General features: G+C 35.8%; 1 protein-coding gene across 2 annotated transcripts in view; it reads right to left on the bottom strand.

Moving 5' to 3' along the window:
* The window catches only part of LOC126888583 (ubiquitin-like-conjugating enzyme ATG10), a 265,785-nt gene that overhangs the window by 109,232 nt on the left and 136,128 nt on the right, over positions 1-20,425 (bottom strand). Inside the window, exon 1 of one of the 2 annotated variants that reach the window (XM_050656958.1) lies at positions 16,894-16,953. The exons of the other annotated variant lie outside the window; for it this stretch is intronic. The gene's annotated coding sequence lies outside the window, so the exon portion shown is untranslated. Of the gene's footprint in view, positions 1-16,893; positions 16,954-20,425 lie in introns of those variants that run through there. 2 annotated transcript variants of the gene reach the window in all.

The raw sequence follows: 20,425 nt of genomic DNA on the forward strand, positions 1-20,425 counted from the left end.
TTCAATGAACACTCGGTATTGGTCTCGAAGAAATCCTCGTCAGATTTATGTCGCTCGTACTCAGCGTCCTCGAAAAGTAAATGTTTGGGGAGGCATAATAGGGAATCATGTCATAGGTCCATTTTTTATAGACGGTATGTTGACTGGGCGGAAATACTTGGAACTTCTGCAAAATCAAATTGTCCCGGCCCTTCGTAATTTACCAATACCTTTCGATTCCATATGGTTTCAACAAGATGGTTGCCCTGCACATAATTCTCGCATCGTCAGGGAATATCTCAGTGCTACTTTTCCTAATAGATTGATTAGTGGCCACGGAGATATTTTCTGGCCTGCAAGATCACCTGATCTTTCACCTTGTGATTTTTTTATGTGGGGGTATATCAAGTCCAAACTATATGGAATTGAGGACGATAGGCCTAATACTCTCCAAGAATTACGGGAAAAGATCTCTGATACAATGAGAGGTATTAGTCCAGAAACATTATCTAATGTTAGACGGAATTTTTACAATAGGCTGGGTTATTGTTCCGCTGCTTATGGTGGCTTATTTGAACATTTTTTGTAAACAGATTCATTTAGGACTTTTTTTTTATTTTTGTAGAATTTTTTATTTTCGAAAGTATGACATTGTTTTTTCAGTAAGCGTTTCATGTTTTACTTTAAACTACTTCAGTGCTGCAGATATACAACGGAGATGTAAGGTGGACAACATTAATAACTGGGTGAAAAACAGAAGAATATAATGGAACGACCACATAAGCCGAATGACAACAAATAGAGTAGTCAGGACAGCGAGAGACGGTTCCCCAATAGGAAGACGATCAGTGGGAAGACCACGAAAAAGATGGAACGACAACTTCGGTAGGCACATTGAAAAACAGACAGAGTCATGTCTACATAAAATGAAGAAGAAGACTTTAAACATTTCTAATAAAGACTAACACAAATGTTAAGTAATTCAAAGCAAACAATATCTGCATAATTTCAAATTTTAATATTTAATTATTGCAATAAAGTCATAAATGTGGGATTTGAAACAACCTTCGACAATTCTGAAGTGACAGGAGTGAATGCGAGACGTCTAAAATCATGGTAAATAGAAATTAAGTTAATTTTAGAATAAAAAAATTACTATGAATTAAACTGTTTTTATTTACATTTGCTTTATAGGGCTTTTCATCGATTGTCATTTGTTTCGAGCTTTTGTATAATCTGTGTATAATATTAATATACAGAGATTATACGACATATGACAGCTAGAAACAAATGACTGTGAATGAAAAGCCCTATTGTCTTCAATTGATTTTTGCTTTATGCGAAAAAAAAATGTATTAACGTCAAACGTAGTTATGAGGAAAGCAAAATATTGGAAATGAAATTGATAAAATAATAAATAATTTGAACAATATGTCAAAAATTACGTACGACTAGATAATTCAGTGTTGCTGTATGGGTGGAGGCCTGGACCTTAAAGAAAGACATAAGCGATCGACTAAAGCATTCGAGATGTGGACCTGGCGAAGAATATTAAAAATAAGTTGGGTAGATAGAATAACAAATGTTGAGGTCATCAGAAAGATGAAAAAGGATAAGGAAACCGAGGCCACATTACGGAATCTTGTAATGATCGGCAGTTGCCCCTGAGCTAGAAAGATTTTTGCCTTTGTTGTATTTGTCCCATTATAATTCAAAATTGCCAATTAACTAAAGAACGAGAAGAAGAAGTAGAGGCAGATTGTGTAATGGTCGACAGTTATCCCTGAACGAGAAAAGTTTTTACCTTTGTTGTATTTGTCCGATACCAACTCTAAATTGTAGGTGAATAAGGGATTTTTTCTTTATGCCAAAACGATGGACTAGCCAAATACTCATGCAGGTAGAGGCCAATAAACCAAAGAAGAAGAAGACGTACATAACCTATTGAAACTAGGTTTGAAAGAACGTCATACTATGTAGAATTATGACCGAAGTTAACTAGCTGACGTTTAAAGGTATAAAGGTGGAAACTATCCATAATGGTAATGTAAATTATAAGTTAATACCGGTAAAATCCCACCTCCAGTAGTTTCATTCCTTTTTATCTTACAACTTAATACATTTTCCATCTTTTGAGCTATTTTGCCGGTTATTAGCGCGCTCATCACTGTATATCATTGAATAATTTATAAGCTTCCAAATTACGCGCATTTAAATCAGTAAATTGCAATTTATTTTGTATAGTGCAGTCACTGAAAGTAAAAATCAACGATTACCTTCAATTTCGGTGAACCTTCATCGATTTTCACGAAAATTGGTCAGTGGTTAGAGGATACCTCAAGAAACAAAGGTGACATGGTACCTCCTTGCGCCTTTACCCTGAGGGTGGATACCGCCCCTTCTCGGGGGTGAAAATTATTTTATAAAAAATAACTGCACAAATCTATAAAAGAACAAATTATAAGCAAAATTTATTATATAAAGTTATTAAAATAAGTCAATACTTTTTAAGTTATTAAAGATAAAAATTTTAATTATTCGTAAAAAACATGCATGTTTTGAAGCGGTTTTTCGTAAATCCCTGAAAAACTGTAAGTTTTTACAAAAAAGTTAATAGTAGTTTATTTCGTATAGCCTATATTCTAAGAATATACTCTTAAATCACGCGCCTTTCGATTATAGAGCTACAACCCCTTCGCAAGAAAACCATCCCATATTCCCGGCTTAAGAGAGAGTTGTACTTAAAATAATTTAAATTAATTATTTGGCGACTACATATCGTTTAATAATTTCTGAGCTTGCAAAATATACGCATCTCAATTATTGAATTGCCATTTTCTTTCTATAGTGCAGTCACTGAAGGTAAAAATCAACTATGACCTTCGATTTCGGTAAATCTCCATTCATTTTCACGAATCAACAATAACAACTGTGGGTTTTAACCTGGGGTATATGTCACCCCTTCTCGGGGGTGAAAATTACTTTATTAAAAATAACCCCACACATCGAGAGAGGGACAAATTGTAAGCAAAATTTGTTATATATTGTGATTAAAATAAATCAAGACTTTTTGAGTTATTAAAGACCAAATATTTTAATTTTTGTGAAAGAAAATGCATGCTTTAAAGCGATTTTTCATAAATAACTCAAAAACTGTAAGTTTTTACAAAAAAGTGTTTATCACTAAAATTGAAGCTAATAAAAAATATAATAAATTGCTTACTTGAAAAACCCTTTAGTGTTAATTTAAAGTAAGTTATTGATAATTAAATGTATATTTTTTTCTGTGACTGTTCAAATCTAAGGATTCAAGCTTAAATAACGGGAAAGAGATGCATTTTATAACACTTAGGTACTAAATACTTGTCAAAGTACTTAGAAATACCTATCAAAAATGAGCTCCAGAAAAAGTTGATAGCATCAAAATCCGCTCACCAATTTTCATGAAAATAAATGGAGATTTACTGAAATCGAAGGTCATAGTTGATTTTTACCTTCAGTGTCTGCACCATAGAAAGAAAATGACAAATAAATAATTGAGATGCGTATATTTTGCGAGCTCATAAATTATTAAACGATATCTAGTCGCCAAATAATTAATTTAAATTATTTTAAGTACAACTCTCAAGCCGGGAATATGGGATGGTTTTCTTGCGAAGGGGTTGTAGCTCAATAATCGAAAGGCGCGTGATTTAAGAGTATATTCTTAGAATATAGGCTATACGAATTAAACTACTATTAACTTTTTTGTAAAAACTTACAGTTTTTCAGTGATTTACGAAAAACCGCTTCATAACATGCAGTTTTTTTCACTAATAATTAAAATCTTTGATCTTTAATAACTTAAAAAGTATTGACTTATTTTATTAACTTTATATAATAAATTTTGCTTTTAATTTGTTCTTTTATTGATTTGTGCAGTTATTTTTAATAAAATAATTTTCACCCCGGAAAGGGGCGGTATTCACCCTCAGAGTAAAGGCGCAAGGTGGTACCATGTCACCTTTGCTTCTTGACGTATCCTCTAACCACTGACCAATTTTCGTGAAAATCGATGAAGGTTCACCGAAATTGAAGGTAATCGTTGATTTTTACCTTCAGTGACTGCACTATATAAAATAAATTGCAATTTACTGATCTAAATGCGCGTAATTTGGAAGCTTATAAATTATTCAATGATATTGTAGCGGAAGAGAAATCTTGGCCGATCCCCGTATAACAGTAAACACCTCGAGAATGACGTAATCGGATGTGCTAGGCCTCGCCGGAGAATTCTGGAAGGTACGTCACGTAGGCGGAACAAGCCGATAGCTCGAGATGGGAGTCGATTGTTCCAGAATAACAACTGGGTATAAATACGGGCATATTTTGTGAATAAGTTTAGTGTATAAGATAAATTCGTCTGTAACTTATATAAATAAAGTCGTATATAAATTACGAACCGCTAGTTTTATTGTAATTAGAAGTAATTACACTAATCACGCTACAGTTGGTGTCGGAGTTCGGTTAACTTAGTGCGATATAAATAAGTGAATTACAGAGAGACTTTAAAAGACTTTTGAACTTTATTCGTCGGGAATAACCGGAGTGCGTTAATTGTTCGGTATTCGGAAAGACTTTAAAATACTTTTGGACTTTATTCGTCGGGAATAGTTAAAGTGCGTTGATTGTTCGGTATTCGGAAAGACATTTTGGAAAGTACGTGTGTGCCGACCAAAGATGTTGCTACAAGAACTTACAGTAAAACAGCTCCGTGAACAGCTCGAGGAACGGGATCTGGACAGCAGTGGGCTCAAGATAGTCCTACAAGCACGACTCGAGGATGTCCTCACGAAGAACGGAGAAGACCCAAAGACGTTCCACTTCCAGTCAGCAGAACAAGTAATCTTATCGAAATTAAAAACTGTTTCTGAAACGATCGATGAAACTTCTAGAAGAAGCGACGAGAAACTTGAAGAAGTTAGTAGAAAAAGCGACGAGAAATTCGAAAATGTTGCTAAAAGATTCGATGAGCCTTCTCAAATAATTAAAGAGGTCTGTAGGCAAAACAACGAAAAACTAGAAGAAGTTTGTAAACAGAACAATGAGAAATTTGAAGAAGTTTCTAGAACATTCGATAAGATGCAGAAAAGTGTAGAGACCGTAGAAGAAAAGATCAAACAGCTAGAGAGCAGGATAACCGATACAAAAGTACAACCATCAGTTAATGCAGCAGCGTTAGATCCTTTAGTGAAAGATGAACTACCGAGAGACGAAACGTCGCATAATATGAGATTCAAATTACCACCATTTGATGGAAAGTCCTCTTGGTCCATATATCTTAGACAGTTTGAAGCTATTGCGACCGCCAATCATTGGACCGAACAAGAAAAGGCTGTTTCCTTGACTGCTGCTTTACGAGGTGATGCTGCAGATATATTAAGATCAATTCCTAAGGGTCAAGAAAATTGTTACCAGACCTTGTTCACTCGTCTAGAAAAACGCTATGGAGATGCCCATCTACAACAAGTATACAAAGCACAACTGCGAAGTAGAAGTCAACGAGCAAGTGAGAATCTGCAAGAATTTGAAGCAGATGTGGCTCGTGTGGTGCGGTTGGCTTATCCAGAGGTGCCAGACAGCGTTTTAGAAGAAATTGCGGTAGACACCTTCGTCAATGGGCTGAAAGATAGTGAAATACAGAAAGCTTTACGACTAGCAAGACCGAAAGTTTTAGATGAAGCACTTGCTATTGCTTTGGAACACGAAGCAGCTAGCCAAGCTTCACGAAACAATGGAGTAATAGCCATGGAAAAAGGCGATAAGAGAAAAGATGAACGTTTGGTGGAAATGGTACGGAGGGTGATTCGTGACACGATGCCGAAGAGACGCGTGAAGAGGGCTGGAAGAGTTCGTTCAAATATAGATGCTTCCTCGATACGGCCATGCGGTGAGAGTTGTAATCACCGGCTTAGAGTAGAGGAACAGCGTTGCCCTGTGAGACGAACTACCGTAGTTAATGAACAATGGCAGCCCCAACAGTTACAACACGCCCAAGAAGATGATCCATGTATAAAAAGAGTATTGGATTGGATGCGTCGAGGTGAGAGACCTAGTTGGCAAAACATTAGTGCATGTAGTCCGGAAGTCAAGGCCTACTGGAGCCAATGGAATTGCCTGATACTAAAAGATGATCTTTTGTACAGAACCTTTGAGAACGATGATGGTACAGAATCTAAGCTTCAGTTGATTGTACCTAAAAGTAAAGTGTCAGAAGTATTGCGTCAGTTGCATGACGGTACATCAGGTGGACACTTTGGTATTACGAAGACTCTGCAAAAGGTTCGAGAACGGTTCTATTGGGTGAACTGTAAAGATGATGTAAGAAGATGGTGCCGAAAATGTGAACCGTGTGCATCCGGTAATGGTCCGGTTGGTAAAAAGAGAGCACCCGTGAGACAGTACAATGTTGGAAGTCCTATGGAAAGAGTAGCTATCGACATTGCAGGTCCATTTCCAGAAACCGATGCTGGAAATAAATACATCCTGGTAGCCATGGATTATTTTACAAAATGGACTGAGGCCTATGCATTACCAAATCAAGAAGCTGCTACCGTTGCAGAGGTACTTGTTAAAGAATTCTTTAGCCGATTTGGTGTTCCCTTGGAGATCCACTCCGACCAAGGGCGAAACTTTGAGTCAGCTCTTTTCCAAAACGTTTGTAAATTGATTGGTGCCAATAAGACCAGAACAACACCCCTGCATCCTCAATCAGATGGGATGGTCGAGAGGATGAACCGAACGATGGGTAAACACTTGTCCAAAGTTGTATCTGAACATCAGCGAGATTGGGACCAACACATTCATTTATTCCTGATGGCCTACCGCTCGGCCGTAAATGAAACTACAGGTCAAACACCAACCTGCCTGATGTTGGGTCGTGAAGTTCGGTTGCCCTGCGACCTAGAGTTTGGCTGCGGACCTTCCGAGGAACATGTTGCAGGCGAAGACTACGTTGACCGCCTGAAATTACGAATGAACAACATTCATGAACTTGCCCGACAACACATCCAGATAGCCAGTGACAGAATGAAAGATCAATATGATTCTCGATGCAAGAATGAAAGCTTCGAAGTAGGTGATCTTGTCTGGCTTTATAATCCGCAACGTCGTCGAGGCTTATGTCCTAAACTGCAAAGACAATGGGAAGGTCCATATGAAGTTAAGAAGAAAATAAATGACGTAATATATAGAATTAAGAAGTTGCCAAACGGTAAACCAAAAGTTATTCACATAAATCGTCTTGCACCATATGCTGGCTCAAATGAAACAGAAGAAGCACGAGTCCTCCAACAGGAGATGAAAGATGTCGCACAGCCAAGTTTTAATCAATTTATGTCAAATTACGCAGCGAGAAAGAGTGCTAGATTCGGCGTGACCACAGAAGTTCAGCAAGATCTGTTTGGTGTTCCAGAAAACGTCTCTCTGGCCCACTGTGTTGCCCAAGACCTCGAGATGACTAAAGGAATATCGTCCGTATTCAATAGAAAGTTCGGCCGCCTGGACGAGTTAAGAAATCAGCAGCCTAAAATTGGAAGAGTACTGCGATTGGAAGATGGTCCTCGATCTTTGCTGTATATGGTGACCAGAAAGTCTTATACGGACACGCCAAGCTACGAGAACATATGGCGTGTTCTAACTAATTTGAAGAAAATCGTGTGTAATTATGACATCAAAAATTTGGCTTTACCAAAAATAGGCCATGCAGTAGAAAATCTGGATTGGAAGATTGTGAGAAGCATGCTTGAAGTGGTCTTCAGAGGAACTGGTGTACAAATCACTGTGTGTTGCATGAACCCGAAGATGTCGTACCCTTCAAAGACAGTAGACTGTTATTTCTTCTTGAAGGGTGTATGCAGAGCTGGAGAGTCGTGTAGATTCCGCCATCCTGGGCCTTCATTTAGAGTTGCTGATCGAGACGCTCAGATCTTAAGAGGGGAGCAGTGTAGCGGAAGAGAAATCTTGGCCGATCCCCGTATAACAGTAAACACCTCGAGAATGACGTAATCGGATGTGCTAGGCCTCGCCGGAGAATTCTGGAAGGTACGTCACGTAGGCGGAACAAGCCGATAGCTCGAGATGGGAGTCGATTGTTCCAGAATAACAACTGGGTATAAATACGGGCATATTTTGTGAATAAGTTTAGTGTATAAGATAAATTCGTCTGTAACTTATATAAATAAAGTCGTATATAAATTACGAACCGCTAGTTTTATTGTAATTAGAAGTAATTACACTAATCACGCTACAATATATAGTCGCCAAATAATTAGTTTAATGCATTTTAAGTACAACTTTCTCTTAAGCCGGGAAGATAGGGTGGTTTTCTTGCGAAGGGGTTGTAGCTCAATAATCGAAATGCACGTGATTTAATAGTTTATTCTTAGAGTATATAAGCTATAGGAATTATATCCGCAATACGATATATTTTAAGTTTTCTCAGCATTTTTTCTTAAGTTAAATCAATTAAAGGGTTGTTTGGGGGTGAAGGGGATGAGCTCAAAAATCGTAACTATATAATTTCAAGAGCTCATAAATAGCTCATAATTCTGCCGCAAAAACCGATTCCATATTCCTATTTTTAAGTAGTGGGGGGGGGCTATTTGTTTGTGGGGCTATATCAGGGCTATTTGTTTTTTATTTTTGCAAGTGGGGGGGGGGGCAGCTCAACACGGGTACCTACAGCGAATGGCACAAACTTTCAATACAGTGACGAAGAACTATAACATGAAAATATCAACAGCCAAGACAAAATCCCTGGTAGTGTCAAGGGAATCCATAAGATGCAAATTAGTACATAATTAACAACGAAATAATTGAACAAGTCTCGAGATTCCAATATCTGGGAATCGAAATATGTAGTTATGGAGATGTTAAAGAGAGCGTCCGAAAGCAAGCAAATAAAGCCAATTACGTGTCAGGATGTCTGAGGGATGTCATCTGGAGAAACAAAGATATGAGGCTGGAAGGGAAAGTACGCATATACAAATCATGTGTAAGACCGATCATGACGTACGCGATAGAAACAAGATGTGACACAGCAGAAACCAAGAGGATACTGAGAACATCAGAAATGAGAACGCTGAGGTCAATAACTGGGAAAACACTGAGAGACAGAATGCTGAACGACAGAATAGAGATCTCTGTAACATACAAGATATAGTACGGTGGGGAAGACAGAGACGACGAGAGTGGAACCAGCATGTGACGAGAATGGACAGCAAGAGAATAGCCCGTATAGCCAGGGATTCGAAGCCAACAGGCAAGAGACAAGAGACCGATAGGAAGGCCCTTTAAAAGGTGGCGAGATAGCTGGCAGTCAACATCACAGCTACGAATACAAGCTCAAAATCGGTAAGCAACAGGCCAAAAGGCCTATTATAAGAAGAAGAAGAAGAAGAAGGTCAGAGCCAGAGCTTATTTTCGTGCATGCAATTAGCAACATTTTATTTGTGTTTTCGACTTGTGAGCTGGTCAAAAATTCTTTTAAAATTTGTTTACATACACATATTTACATTTTTACAAATCTTGATAACGATTTCCGAACTGATAGTTGAAACATCAAATTAAACAATTTTTAATTGGTTTATATTTAATTTTCAAAAAATGTACTAATTAAAAATTAGAAAATATTCTGACTTTTAAATTCGCAGAGAAACTAAGATGAGATCTTGGGTAAAAAACCTCCAGTCTCCCTAGTATTTTGCCACTTTTTGTGCGATGTAAATCTGGCTTCCGTCTCGCGAACCATGTCGCAATGCCACGGGTTGGTTGCGTCGAGGCCGGCAGTATATGGATCGATGTTGCCAAAAGTACGAAAAATTCTTGCAATCGACAAAATACCGCGGAAGCATCATCTCATGCATTCAGTTTTGTTTTGTCTGTAGCGAAACGAATCAATGAATTGAATAAGAAAAGGAGAATCACGCTTTTTACAGAAATATGGAATGTTTAGAGACAAAAAATAAGCCATAACACAAGGACGGAAATTTGCAATATAATAATGAGGGCAATGTAGAGTGAGGGCAAAATTTTGAAATAAACAAACAGTTTTGGTGCCTAAGTAAGTACAGTAACTTAAGGCTCCGAAATAAACAGGAAACGAATATAGGTATGCAGAAACGAATGACAAGTGAATAGAGCAAACAGAGCCGCATGTTGCCTGAAGGACACAATATGGAGAAATAGAAATCTGGAAAGAAATGGCAGGCGGAATTTACAAAACAGTCATCGGACATGCATCAGACCAATAATGACATACACAACAGAAACACGACCCGACACAGAGAGGACAAAAAGATTGCTCGAAACAGCGGAGATGAAAATCCTTCGAAAAATCGATGGTAAGACTTTATGGGACAGAGCTAGAATTACAGATATACGACGGAGATGCAAGGTGGATAACATTAATAACTGGCTACAGAAGAATTTCTGCAATCAATCAACTGATCAACATTGGTAAATCCCATTCAGAACCGAAACTAATAGGCGAGCTGTAGCAACCCCTAAAATTACGTTATACCAACCACTAAAATCAACTTTAAGGTGAATGACAAATTTTGGTGGTTCTTTATGTTTTCGAGGTCGCTAAATCTGAGTATGAAGTTTATTTTTATCTAGAATTGGTGAAACATGTTCGAAATTCAAATTTTATGCAAAAATGCGAAAAATCAATTTTGATGATTTTTCAACTTTACCTCGCTGTATCTTTGGTCGTTGTAAGTATTTCCTTATGAAAATTTTACTGTGTCATCCTTGAAGTATTTAGATAACAACGCGCTTTGTATAAAATGTTTATACAAATCAGAAGACGAGTTGTTAATTTTTAAACATTTTGTCGTTAGATTTCGTTAGTTTCATGTTTACTTAAAAAAGTTAAGTGGCAAACTTTTTAGCTTATAATTTTAACCAACACAGCAATACAACATAATTAATGAAGAAGTTTTCTGGAAAATTTTAAGTCAAAATATGGCATAGGAAAAAAGTTATGTGACTTTATAGACGAGCAGCACACCACAAAAACCGCTTATTTCTCGAGATACTGTGTGGTGTGATGACCACGGTGTGTTGAATGGTTAATTTTGGTCATACTTTATGTTTTTGATGGTGCTGAAAACGACAATTAGGTTTATTTTGAATTTCACATGGGGGAACATGAGCAAAATCGCAATTTTACCCTAAAAATAAAAAAAATTAAATTACATTTTTTGCGTTTAATAACTCTGTTCCATTTTAATACTTTTTTTTTCTGAAATTTATAGTATATATTTATAGTATATATATCTTACCTTTCTGGAGAAAATGGTATACCTGTTTCAATCTTTCTGTCTCATTATAATAGGGCTTTTCATTCACAGTCATTTGTTTCGAGCTTCTGTCAAATGTCGTATAATCCGTGTATATTAACATTATACACAGATTATACAACATATGACAGAAGCTCGAAACAAATGACAATCGATGAAAAGCCCTATAAAAGTTATGCATTGTTTAAAGTGAAAGGTGCAGATTCCTGAATGTCAACGATTTGAAATTTAGCTTTTTAATCAATTTTATGTTAAAATATAGGGTACAAAGAATAAAATGTTTTATAGAAAAAAAAAATAATGCAACTTTTAATTTTAAGAAAAACGCGATTTCATTTTTTTTTATTTTTACGGTAAAATTGCGATTTTGACAATATTCCGCCATCCAAAATTCAAAATAAACCTTATTTTCGTTTTGAGCACCATCAAAAACATAATGTAAGACCAAAATTAGCCATTCACCATACCGTGGTCAGTATCTCGAGAAAAAACGTTTTTTTGGAAGAGTTCCACTCGTCACATAACTTTTTTCTTATTGCATATTTTGACTAGAAACTTTCCAGAAAACTTCTCCATGAATTATATTTTATGGTGTTGGTTAAAATTATAAACTAAAAAATTTGTCACTCAACTTTTTTAAGTAAACATGAAACTAACGAAATGTGACGACAAAATGTTTAAAAATTAACAACCCCCCTTTTAATTTGTTTAAACATTTTGGACAAATCTCGTTGTCATATATTAAATACTCGAAAGGATGATACAATAAAATTTTCAAAACGAAATATTTACAGCGACCAAAGATGTAGAGGTAAATATGAAAAATCATCAAAATTCATTTTTCGCATTCTTTCATAAAATTTGATTTTTAAACATGTTCGACCAATTCTAGATAAAAATAAACTTCATATTCGGATTCACAGACCGCGAAAATATAAAGAATGACCAACATTTGCCATTCACCTATCGTGCTTTTTCGATTTCTACAAAATAACTTGTTATATTCGTTGATAATGAGTAACAGGGTACCAGGGTAGATAGTTTTTCAAAACCTGATTTATTACCTTTTTATGTGCAATTTTAGTTAGGTACTGATTCATTTCATAATTAAGTATTTTCTATGGGAAATAAGCCACAATTTTACTAAAAAATTAATTTATTAACGTTTCGAAGCCCAAATCGGGTTTCGTTGTCAAAATACAAAATACTATTAAATAAACAAAAATGTTGTTGCTAAGTAAAAAAAAATTCTTCTAATAATTTATTTAATCTGACTCATTTATATTGGCAATTTAGACGTATATTATACATTTTAAAGTAGAAGACTTTAAAATGATATCACCAATATTTATGAGTTGCGTTCCTGGGACGACTTTACTAAAAGATAGTTCATTTGATTACATGAAATCAATCTCAACTCAAGAATATCCGTCGCAAAAAAATCATAGCATGTGGTCTGTCATTAAAAAGACAACCAAATGCAACGATGAAAGTAAAATTCTCGCTTTAGAGATTCCATAGTAAATCACGAGGGAAAACCAGGAAAAAAACCTCGTGATACTATCCCGACATCGTAAGTATTTGGTCTTACATTTAATTTACTTTCAAAAAACTAATACCAAATTCTGACTTTTTTTTTTAATATGTTTAAATTATAAATAATGTTAATAATACATAGATATACAATAAGTAATACTAAAATATAAAATTTGTACTAACTCGATATGTTATTGACTTACTAATCGTGGTATTTTCTTTCTATTGACTTCCTCTTTCAGTACGGGTAACCACATCCTACTGCATTCTACCGAGGAATTTGCGACACAATTGGTTTTTTCCTGGTTTTCCCTCGTGATTTACTATGGAATCTCTAAAGCGAGAATTTTACTGTCATCGTTGCATTTGATTGTCTTTTTAAAGACAGATCACATGCTATGATTTTTTTGCGACGGATATTCTTGAGTTGGGATTGATTTCATGTAATCGAATGAACTATCTTTTAGTAAAGTCGTCCCAGGAACGCAACTCAAATATTGGCGATATCATTTTAAAGTCTTCTACTTTAAAATGTATAATATACGTCTGAATTGCCAATATAAATGAGTCAGATTAAATAAATTATTAGAAGAATTTTTTTTACTTAGCAACAACATTTTTGTTTATTTTAATAGTATTTTGTATTTTGACAACGAAACCCGATTTGGGCTTCGAAACGTTAATAAATTCATTTTTTAGTAAAATTGTGGTATTTCCCATAGAAAATACTTAATTATAAAAATGCCACAAGGAAATTGATTCATTTCAGTTATTATTTTCGTTTTCATTATTTTATTAATTTACTGATTTGAGGTCCCTTCCCTGAATTTATGTTTACATTGTTACTACATAGTCGTAGAATAAAAAATGTCTTAATGTGCTTGTTACAATAAAGTACGATAGCAGAAGCCCCTCTGAGAATTAATAAAAGCCCACGTCACACCAACATCGTCAGTATAACAAAATTAAAGTGATAGTAGTTGCTACCCGAAGGTTTGCCTGACGTCAGCTTCTCATGATTCGTACGTCATCAATGTCTATCAGTATGGATGTTTGTTACATTTTGAATACAAACAACAGAGGTGGGAACAAAGAATTTTAACGTATTTTCTTAATTATATCAAGACTGTTAATTTTAATTACATACATAGATCAGTTATGAGCAAATTACTAATATGTAATACATATCTGCCATAAATTAATTCTCAATTACAGAGTAGCCGCAGCTGCAAAATATTTGTTCAAAATCGCTTCTTTCATTTGGCCAATTTTTTTCCTCCTCCTCCTCAGTTCTAATACCTTTTACCTTTTAGGATGTAGTAACACCATAAAATTTTTATTTCTTAACAATTCTCTCCCATTCTTCTGTATCCTGGCTAACTGTTCGGCTTTGTGTAATCCTCGTTTAGTCAGAATTTTTGTTTGATCCACCCCACGGCTATGAGCTCTTCCCCTATGTTTTTTCTTTTTTTGTATTTGTTTAAGCAATCTATCTTTACTTTGAGTTGTTCTAGTATTGATATATTTGTTTGATGTTCTTCTTCTTCCTCTTTGTAAGCAATTCAGCTTGTTCATTGGCGGATTGGTACCTCTATGGAAGGCTGTGACTCCATCTTTTGCGAGGTCGTCCCAAGGGCGGATCCAGGACCGATTTTCGGGAGGGGCCATAAACTTTTTTTGGGGAGGAGTACCAGAAGTACGGTGGGTAATTTTTAAAAATTAGGGTTACAATGGTGTGTTTTAAGTCACTTTTCACACACTTTGAGAAGTGCCTTAAAACTCACCATTCCTGCCATAGTACCGATTCCTACACATTTTTTCGGATCCAAGTGCAGTTCTTTTAACAAGTTTAATACTATTTTTTCCAATGCTTCTCCTGCCAGGCCTTGTTCTTTCCCTCTTTCTTGAGTTTCACTAATTATTTTTAGGTTCTCATAAGCGTCAATAAATTTGACAAAGTCTTCACGAATGTTGTTATGGTGTATGTATCCCAAATTTAGAGAAAGCTTTTCCACGTGGGATACGTCAGTCGTTTCGTCAAATATTATTTGTTCAATTATTTCTTCACCACAACATGTTATTAATTGATTTTGACTGCTGCTACTAATGCATGTTGCTCAGGAAGATGCTGTGCTCAGGATAGGTGTTATTTAATAGTCTTATCTCCTGATGCGATTTTAAACCTTAACACTGTGGTGCTAAGGCAAAACCCGATATGTCAAAAAACGTCATTTTGCAGCAGATGAGTTTAAAAGTTCGCGGTGTTGTTGTAATAGTGGACATATCACATAGTGAACAATTTTATTATCTACTGGTTACATGGATGCGTTTAGCCATGTAGGGTTTTGTCATCACATTCTTCATCGGTCAATGTACATATTGGTATTAAAAACGAAAAATCGATAATTTTTGACATATCGGGTTTTGCTTTAGTACCACAGCAATTCCCCTTATTCCTAGGTCCAGCATCTTCGTCTAGAAGCATAAGGCCATCATCACGATGGTCTCTTAGAGGACTATTTTGTCGACCTAAGAACACTATAGACTATAGACCCTACTATTGGTCGTAGTCTTTCTTTATTTTTTGTTTCTGTTTAGACTTTTGAGAGTCTATCTGGTTAATGACTGACTTTTGAGGGTTGCGATAACTTTTTAGAAAATCCAGCTCAACCTGAACGCACTCCTTGTGGTGTGATGTTTTTTCATGGGTTTATATGACTCCGTCTTTGCTCATGAGTTTGGCGAAAGATGTTAAAGGTTTCGTGACAAGGCTTTGGGCTATCATCCCGTTATTGTGACCATATTTTTCATTAGAAAAATGAAACGCAATATTTGTAAAACAATTCCTTTTGACTGTGCGAAAATACCAACCAACTCCTTTGTTCTAAGTATTAGTGACCCAAGTGACGCTTCACTTCTTTTTTAGTCTTTGTGTGTATAGAATATGGAAATTTATAGAATTTTGATTGCTGTCAAGATGGTTCTATCAATTGGCACTCTGTAAAATTATCAACATTTTGATTTATAAAAAACCCAAAAGTCATTCTTGAAGCTTCTCCGTTACTTCTTTTTTTCAATTCTAGTCCAGAAAACGTATTTATCCCCTGTTTTGTACATATATATGTGTTTGAAATTAAAAACATTTGAACTGCAAATATTTAAATTTATATTATTCTAAATTCTCGGAGGGGGCCATGGCCCCCATGGCCCCCTCCCTGGATCCGCCCTTGGGTCGTCCGATACTTCTTCTGTCGATTGGTGATTTATGTCTTGCTATTTTGACCAGACGGATCTCCCTCATTTTGCTTATGTGGCTATTCCATTCTTTTTTTTATTTAGTGTCCTTTATTTATACTGAACAAAGTGGGGGTTTGATTTCTCCCCTCTACTTGTTGCTAGCCGCCGGTTGGGGGCGGCTTCCTTGGACTGGTTCGGTTGTAATAAGAAAAACTCATGCAATGTATAAAGGACATCGCACGCATCTTATGGAAAATATAATGTCACTCAAATTCAATAAAATTTATACGAATAGATTCGTTTTAAATTAACGGTCAAATCTTATCATTGCGCCAACTCTTAATTATGATTAATTACGGCGCAAATTGCAATTAAAGTTTATCGAAATCACATTTTTGGAGTCAGTAAAACTGTCAGTTACAATCACTATTGCTCTGGGTGCTATTCAAAAGAGCTTAAACCCCGCTGGCCCTAAGCGGATTAGTGAAACTAATCCGCTGATTTATGGAGTACCGACAATTTGGGTATTATAAAATATTTTTTCTCTCTCTAACTTATGTACGTATCCATTTGATTTCAGATTTATTTATATCAATTTCTGCTCTTATTATTGAAAATATGAAGTTGGCGCAATGATAAGATTTGACCGTTAATTTAAAACGAATCTATTCGTATAAATTTTATTGAATTTGAGTGACATTATATTTTCCATAAGATGTGTGCGATGTCCTTTAATGAAAGAATTTACCTTTTTCTGGCGATCATACATTCACAAACTACACATAAAACTACTTACTAACTTTTACATTTAATTTTACACAGTAAAAGTCGCACATAGCCAGCTATTTTTAGTGCTACATGTCGCTTGTTGAAGAGTCGGAACACGAAATGCTAAATAAATCACGCGGGAAGAACCACACAACTCTATGTATGCATAAAACCGGCTCACAAAAAACCCAACGCATTTTTGTTTTACTTGTAGAGAAAAAAGGGCGAGCGTCAGTTGCACCATAATTCTAACAAGTTGCGTTCGCAGCATATACACTGTACGTTAGATTTTCTTCTAATGTCTTCATTCCTCTTTCGATATTTCAGCGTCCTGTAATTCTTCTCAGTACTAGCATCTCTGCAGTTTCCAGTAGTCTTTGTGTTGTGGTAGTACGGGATCTTACATTTCTTTCTTCATCAACAAGCACTGGCTTCCAAGGTTTCCAAGAAATTCAAGGTTTTGAAACCGCTTTAAATTATTTGTAAAGACATGGGTTCGCTCCATCAGCACATAGAGGTCCTTATGTGGCTATCCAAATGAACAATATTAACACGAGTTCTTCAAGTAAAAGCTGAAGTGTTAAGATACCAAATTTACAATATACACACAACCAAACTTGTATGGAATCACCATGTATTTCAAAGCAATATTTATTTCTTTTGAAAAAACTTGTTATTGTTGCGAAGAATAAAGGTTTTTATTGAAAATAAACAAATCGATAAGACAATCAGATAGTTCAGCTCGGTACGGTGGTAGGTATGGGTTATTTGCTTGAGTTGCAAATTGAACGAAAATGAATAAACTAACTTTTACGTGCAAAAACGAAAATATGCCTCATGTGGGGTTATAAAACTTACAACGGGGAAAGATTATTGGTCTTGGGGAGCAAGTAATGTTCTAATAGCGGCTTCCCACGATCGGCAATATTGCGGACGGACACGGACCCGCTCGCACCACGCACCGTGGGAAGCGTATCGTCCGTGGTAGCAAAGACGCGTCTGTGCTGGTCCGTACTAGTCCGTAGTAACTACGGCTTCTCAAGATCGGCAATATCGCCGACAGACGCGGACCAGCTCGCACTATGCACCATGGGAAGTGGTCGTCTGTGATAGCACAGACACGTCTGTGGTGATCCGTCGAAAGTCGGTACAGATCAAAGGTGCGTTAATAGCCCGTGTGGACGCTGTCAAGATTTCGACACGTTAAACGCCAGTTTTTTTATAAATTGATAATTTAACACAATTTGATAAAAATAACATACATAATATGTATAATTATTGATTTGAATCATAATATAATACATTTCTTCTTAGTAGCTACTAATAAAAATTTAATAACTGTTTTCATGAATATTATTGCATTAATAATTCTGATTTAGGAGTAACAACCAAACATTCGAAACAATAAAAAATTTTACAAGCACTACATTTGTAGCGAGTTTGTGAAGATTTAGATTGGGTATATTATTATTATGAATATCATTAGCTTTGAATAAAGATTTTCATGGAATGTCCATACTACACATTTCACACTATAATATGCTATTAACGAATACATTGAAAGTGATAAGAAACGTGAGAAACGCAATGTAATCAATAGCCAAATTACAAATTAAATGAGTCACATACATAAAATCCGAAATTCATGACAACGTCAGTTTTCGCTATCCAGCATTTCACTGATATTTTTTCGCGTCACTGTTTTAACGGACGACAAGGCATTGATTGGGAAGTTAAAGAAATTGTTCATTTGCTGACACCAGCAGTTGTATTTAGTGTTGCTAAAGTGTGTTGAGTTGTTATTAGAATTTTTTTTGCTAAAAAATGGAATGGACCAACGAATTAATTTTTGATTTTTTAAATCTGTACCAAAATTTGTGGTATTCGACGGCACCAGACCATAAAAATAGGAACGATGCATGGAGCTGCATCAAAAGCCAATTAAAGGATGACACTGTTTCGATAAAAGATTTAAAAAAGAAAAGGGACAATTTAATGTCGACCTTCTTCTTAAAGTTCCATCTCCTAGCGGAGGTTGGATATCATAATGGCTATGGTCACTTTGTTGGCTGCTGCTCTGAACAGTTGTAATGAACTACAGTTAAACCATTCTCTAAGGTTCCTCAGCCAGGAGATGCGTCTTTTTCCTATGCTTCTTCTTCCTTGGATCCTTCCTTGCATAATAACTCTCAGCAGCTCATATTTCTCTCCTCTGGTAATGTGACCCAAATATTCTAGTTTTCTCGTTTTTATACTGTTCATAATTTCTAACTCCTTATTTAAACGTCGTAGCACTTCAACATTGGTAATCCTTTGATCCCACTGAATTTTCAACATTCTTCTGTAACACCACATTTCGAACGCTTCTATTTTCCTTATGTTTTGCCTTTTCAGTGTCCAAGCTTCCATTCCGTATAGTAATATAGAAAATATGTAGGATCTTAGAGCCTCCAATCTGAGAGGCAACTGAAGGTCTTTGTTTGAAAGCAGTGTCTTCATTTTTATAAATGCTTGCCTTGCAGTTTCAATTCGGACTTTAATTTCTTTGCTTTGGTCATTTTGTCATCAACCCAGGTTCCCATATATTTGTATGTCTTTACTTTTTCTATTTGGGTTTGCTCTAGTATTAACCTTTCATTTCCATGTTGTGTTTTTGAGACAATCATAAATTTAGTTTTTTCTTGTTTATTTTGAGTCCATATCGAATGCAATAATCGTTAATTCTATTTAACAATTCTTGTAGCGACTCCAGGGTGTCTGCCGTTATAACGGTGTCATCAGCGAATCTTATGTTATTTACTATTCTTCCGTTTATAGAGATTCCATCACTTAGTTCCGCTATCGCTTCCTGAAATATGGCTTCACTGTACACGTTAAACAGTAGCGGTGACAGTACACAACCCTGTCTTACCCCTCTATGGACCTCTACTGTCGACCTATAGAAGGCAAAAAACAAAAGTTAAAGAATCAATGGGAATTGGTAGTGGGGCTGATGACGTTTACAAGCCTGAGTGGCCTTTTTATGATATCATGGCGAAAATCTCATATAGCGACCAATGCCGGGTTAAACAAAGTTGTTGTGCATGACTAAAGGTTGCTGAGTTTGTACGACTAATCTAAATGTATAGGGGTTGCCCCCCCCCCCACACCATACTCTTTTATTTTTTTGGACAAACTGTTTTTTCTTAATTTTATATGATGTATAATCAAAAGATACATGCAACCCTAAACAACCCTTTTTTCTAATAAACAATAGTTTTTTGTGATGTTTGCGCAAATAATTATTACTTAGATTGGTCGTATTCACTCAGAAACCTTCCCGGGTTCATGTACAACAACTTTGCTTGAGGTCATCCTATTATGATCAAATGCATAGTTTACGATTTTATAAAGGACATAGAAACTTTTTTATATTGTGTCGTATAAACATCAAAAACATGGTATTATAAAAATAATTATTTTTCAAATCAAAATATCAATTTTAAAAACAAAAAAAACTTCCAACGTGGGGAATGGAACCCGGCTTGCCTGGGTGAAAGCCAGGAGCTAGGTATTTTAGG

The sequence above is a fragment of the Diabrotica virgifera genome, chromosome 1, assembly GCF_917563875.1.
Source record: "Diabrotica virgifera virgifera chromosome 1, PGI_DIABVI_V3a".
NCBI lineage: Eukaryota > Metazoa > Arthropoda > Insecta > Coleoptera > Chrysomelidae > Diabrotica > Diabrotica virgifera.